Genomic DNA, 5,488 nt, shown 5'->3' with positions numbered 1-5,488 from the left:
CTTTGTGACACTTGCCTGTAATCGAGAAGGAGGTAGGGGCATGAGGATCAGAAGTTCAAGTTCATACTCACATACTATGGAGCTTGGAGTTCAAGGACATCATGAAGTACAGGGTGCCCTGTGTCAGGAAAGAGAGATGAGGGAGAGAGAGGAAACAGATTTTCATGGGTTGAATTTGTGGGTGCTGTTTTGGTTGGTTGGTTGGTTTTAGTTTGTGTGATTCTCCATGTTGTGTGTGTAACTGTGAGCACAGATGAGAACAGAGGCTTTTAGGATTCTGTTTCATCGTTCATCTTATTCTGATGCAGGACCTCCAGACAGTGGACTCCTCCTAAAGTACACCTAGTCTGGTTTGTTGAAAAGCACAGAGCTCATGCTTCCTAGTTCAAGATCTCAGGGCCAGGCCAGAGAGGTGGATCACTGGGTAGCAGTACTCACAGTGGCAGTGCTAGTCTGACTGAGTTTGGTCCCTGGAAACAACAACAACAACAAAAAAAAAAACCAAAAACCTGCATTTGGTGGTACACATGTATAACTCCAGTTCTCCTGCAGTGAGGTAGAAAACAGATGGAAGAATCAGCCAGCTAGCTAGAGAGAGCAACACAATGGCAGACAGAACTGATTCCTGAATGTTGTAGTCTGACTCCCTCACACACGACATGGCATCACACTTCAACACGTGATGGGGCCTCCCTCCCTTTCAGTCTGGGAGAATGATCTCAAACGCAAAACGTTAGGATGCTCTCAATGACTCCATTTCCTCTCCCTTCACCTTGCCATATGTATGTTTGAACAGGGTTGCTTCTTCAGTGAGACCTTGACCTGCCTCTCTTCATCAATTGGACTGGAACTTTCACCCTGATGTACCATGCCCCTGACATACGTGTTGCCCCAAATAACCAAAGCTTCCCAGCTCCTTTGACTGGTTGCATGTGGAATAAAAGACACATAACTCATTCTTACCCTTTTCTTATAATCCTAGGGTTAATGACAGGAGTTGGCACAGGAATAGGAGGTCTAACTCTATCCTTTGTGGGCTAGCATTCCTTATCCCAAGACACAAGAAATCCTTGATGAAATTTCTCACTTTCTAACAAGAATCTTGGATTGAGTCTGGAGAATTAGCTCAGAGCACAAGATCACTCGCTGCTCTTGCAGAGAATCTTGGTTTCTGGCACCTGCAGTTGCCTGTAACTTCAACTCAAGAAATTCTAGGGGATCAGACTCACAGTCTTCTGGCCTCTGCAGGCACCAGACACTCAGGTGGTACACATACATGCATGCAGACAAAACACTCATGCACATAAAATAAATGTTTAAGCCTTTAATCCTAGCATTTGGAAGGCAGAGGCAGGCAAATCTCTGGGAGTTCTAGGACAGCCAAGGCTACACAGGGAAGCACTGTCTTGAAACACAAACGCATACACACACATACAGTGTGCGTGTGTGTACGTAAAAATCTTTTTAAAAGGGTATAGTATCAGGTAGATTTCCTGACAAGACTCATTCTCCAAAATAGAAGAGGACTAAATCTCGTTGCAAGGGGACTTTGCTTTTTGTAAGTCATTCTAGCTGGGTCAGGTTGCAACAAAGCTCACCATATTCCAAAAACTGGAAAGAGTATCAAAATTCTGGAAGAACTCATCTTGAATTGACAGGCACATAGCAGCAGTCACCATTTTAACAGCCATTTTGATTTTTACATATGTAGGTTCTATTCTTTTTTTTTTTTTTGTAAATTTTTTTTCTGATTTATTTATTTTCATGAGGCAAAATGTGTGAGGGTGTCAGTTAAAGACGGTTGGTCGTAAGTTGATCCATGAGTGCTGAAAATTGAACCCAGGTCCTCTGGAAGAGCAGCCAGTCTTCTTAATCACTGAGCCATCTCTCCAGGGCCAGTAGGTCCATTTCTACTCCATCTGCTATCCAAATTTAATCTAACCACCAGCTAGCACACAAGCACTCTCCCCCTGATGTGTGAATTCAGATACCAGCCCCTGATTCAGAGACTGCCTGAATGTCTCAATTCGGCAGGAAGGAGTCAGAATGATCTCATTATCACCTCTCCCACTACCACCACCTTTTCTAGAAAATTGTCCCTTTGTTCATTTTACATAAACAAAGAGGCTGAAAATCTTATGTCACATAATAGAGGAGTGTGTCTTTCTCAGAAACAGGCGTTCCAGGTAGCAAAGCCGTAAACAGAGCTGCTGGCAAGGAGATGCTCAGCTTCCCTGGCACGCAGGAGTAGAAGCTGCTGAGCAGTGGCACAACACATAAATCATATACTCACTAGGCTCATTATCTTGCAACATTTTCCAGTCACTCCTTTATCCCAAGACGTGTTTGGCACTTTTTAAGCACCTACCCCAGTCCAAACTACTGATTTTACAGTGCCTGTTAATTCACTTTGGTAATGTCAACCAACCTGGGGCTTTCTTGCTGCACTCTTCCCCCACTTCCTCCTGACTGGACCTTAAAAGAACAGTCTCTGTGTGTGGCCTAAAGTGTCACCTCTGGGTATGCATACTGTACCATTGGCTTGAATATACCTTTTGCCTGAAGTGTGTTTTGAGTTTTTTCTTGGTGCAACCTTTGACCCACAGTGATGGGGTAGTCGAGCAGATTTCCAGAGATAAAACACTATAGTTTGCTGTATCCATTGACTCTTCATGAGTTGATGCCTCTCTAGTATGTTATGATTGAATTTCAACGGCAGTTAGTGCTTTTATGATCTTCTACTGTGCTAGCAACCAACTGAATATAATGTCTTAAATTCTTTGTGATATATACAACGTTTACAGCATCTTCACAAGTTACAGAAGCCATCTTGAGATAACTTCTTTTTCTTATAGGAAAGCAAACTCCTCATGCATTAAGTTTTGTTCATAAGACTGCAGAAATTCAGTTACATCTTTTTAGAAAAGTTTTTGATCTCTCTCTGTCTCTCTCTCTCAGTGTGTGTGTGTATGTGTGTGTGTGCATATGGTTGCAGAAGCTGGAAAAAGGTGTCAGATCACCTAGAGCTAGAATTTTAGCTCCCTCATGGGTGCTGGGAAGCTAACCTGGGTCCTCTTCTAGAGTAACCAGTGCTCTCACCCCTGAGTCATTCCTCAGATGCCAACAATTCAGTGGCATCTTTAGGTTCTGTTCCTAACTATACTTCTGATATTCTCACTATATCCTAGGTTACTGCCTCTGCTAAAATCTTGAACCATTCCCAAGATCACCCATCAGGGTTGGAATCAACTTCTTCCAAACTCCTGATAATTTATATATATATATTTGTTTATATATAAATATTTATTTATATTTATTTATACATATTTATATAAATAAATATATTTATTTATAAGAATATGTTATATTTATATATTGTATATTATATATTATATAATATATAAATATAGAATGTTTTTATACATTTATATTTATATAAATATATTTATATATTTATTCTATATTTATATAATATGTTATATAAATATATAATATATATGAATAAATAAATATCTATTTATTTTTTTAGAGTGTATGTTTATGTGTGTGTACAAAGGTTCATGGAACACAGTATATGAAAACTCTATCATTACACTCCTTCCCTAAAGCCCCAATGTTGCTATTTCAATCACCTCTCCCATGAATCAGGAAGGAAATGTAATAAATACTGTTGTTGTTTGTAATTCACTGGCACAGTGCTTCACCAGCATGACTCTGGTCTTACCTTCAATCCCCAGTAGCTGCAAAAGAAGAAAAAAGAAGCATAATTCATAATTAAATCTGACAGTCAAAATTACTCCTTCCTTCAAACATGGGCTGGGACAGCTGGAGAGATGGCTCAGTGGTTAACAGCACTGTGTGCTCTTCCAAAGGACCAGATTTCAATTGCCAACACCCACATGGCAGCTCACAGCGTCTGTAACTCCAGTTTCAGTGGATCTAACACCCTCACATAGACATACATGCAAGGAAAACACCAATGCACATAAAATAACAATAAATAAAATTTAAAAATTAAAAAAAGAAGCATGGGCTGAGCAATGGATACTGGGCTATGAGGTGGTATAAAAATATCAGTCTCACGGAATATCATCTTGATTGCTCTTGGATGCACAGATACAGCTCTGATGGTCAGGCTTGCATGGCAGGCACTTTTACCCACTGAACATCTCAGTGGTTCCTGAACAGACATTTTAAAAATTATTTATTTGTTTTAGGTATATGAGTGTTCTGTTTCCATGAACACCGAAAGAGGCAATCAGATTCCATTAAAAATGGTTATGATGTGGTTACTGGGAATTGAACTCAGGACCTCTAGGAAGAGCAGCCAGTGCTCTTAATCACTGAGCCATCTCTTCAGCCCACACTGTAGACATTTTAACCTTGTCTTTCTGAACTTCTTCATTTTTATGACTGGTCTTTGTGATAATACTATTTTGTCTAAACTATGCTTTAACCTGCAAAAGGAGGAACAGAAGAAAACTTAAAGAATAATTGAGGATGAAATGATTGTTAATAATTTTATTCAGACTATGAAATTGATTGTATTCATTTTATTGTTTCGTTGTTATCTTTTAGGAGACAAGTTTTCTCTGTTTAGTCCTGGATATCCTGGACTCATTTTGTAGACCAGGCTGGCCTCAGACTCAGAGATCTGCCTGCCTCTGCCTCCAGAGTACTGTGATTAAAGGCTTGTAGCACCATGCCTGGCTGCAGTAATTTTTCAGTACTATAGTCTTTTAAAATATATTTAAATATATAAGTTAAAAAGAAAACTTTTTCTGTCCGTTCCCCTAAAATAAAGCTTTCATGATAAAATGTATCACGAACAATTCAAGAGGAACTTTGTTGGCATCCATAAGCAGGCATCTCTACAGCCAGCACCAAGGGAACCTGGTAAACCAGACATGAGGCATCTGTGACTCCATGTATGGACCACCTGCGGACCACCTGATCTCACCTGCACATGCTCTGGGTCACCTTATAACAGAACTCCCACCACCCACCCCCTCTCTTGCCCTACCCAGAGAAGGTCTCCGTGACCCCTTTCCTCTTCTCTTAATAAACCTCCCACATGGAAACAGTCGCCTGCCGTGATTTGTGAACCCGCCATGTAACTTCTCTGCAAACTCCTAACAAACCTGACTTTCTTTCCATGTAAATAACAAAGCCTGAGTAAGTACGGTCTTAAAGAGCTAATATATAAAATCAGTGGACAAAAGGATTCTAAGGGAAGACAAGATGCAGTAGCAGTACAGCATCTTCTCATCTCTTGGCCTGGGAGAGATTCAGCACACAACGGTGGTAGTGATAGGAAAAGACACTTTTATGTGGTGGTAGGGGGCTGTGAATCATCACTTTCTTTCTGGATAGCTGTCTTGTCCTCCTGTAGGTAGGCTTCCTCCCCAAACTCGCCTTGTGCTTGTCTGGCCACATTTCTTGCTCCTGCTTTCCTGTGGTCGCTTTGATGTCTTTGTTTTTAGCACCG

This window comes from Meriones unguiculatus, chromosome X (genome assembly GCF_030254825.1).
Source record: "Meriones unguiculatus strain TT.TT164.6M chromosome X, Bangor_MerUng_6.1, whole genome shotgun sequence".
Taxonomy (NCBI): domain Eukaryota; kingdom Metazoa; phylum Chordata; class Mammalia; order Rodentia; family Muridae; genus Meriones; species Meriones unguiculatus.
This window is presented reverse-complemented; position numbering follows the sequence as displayed.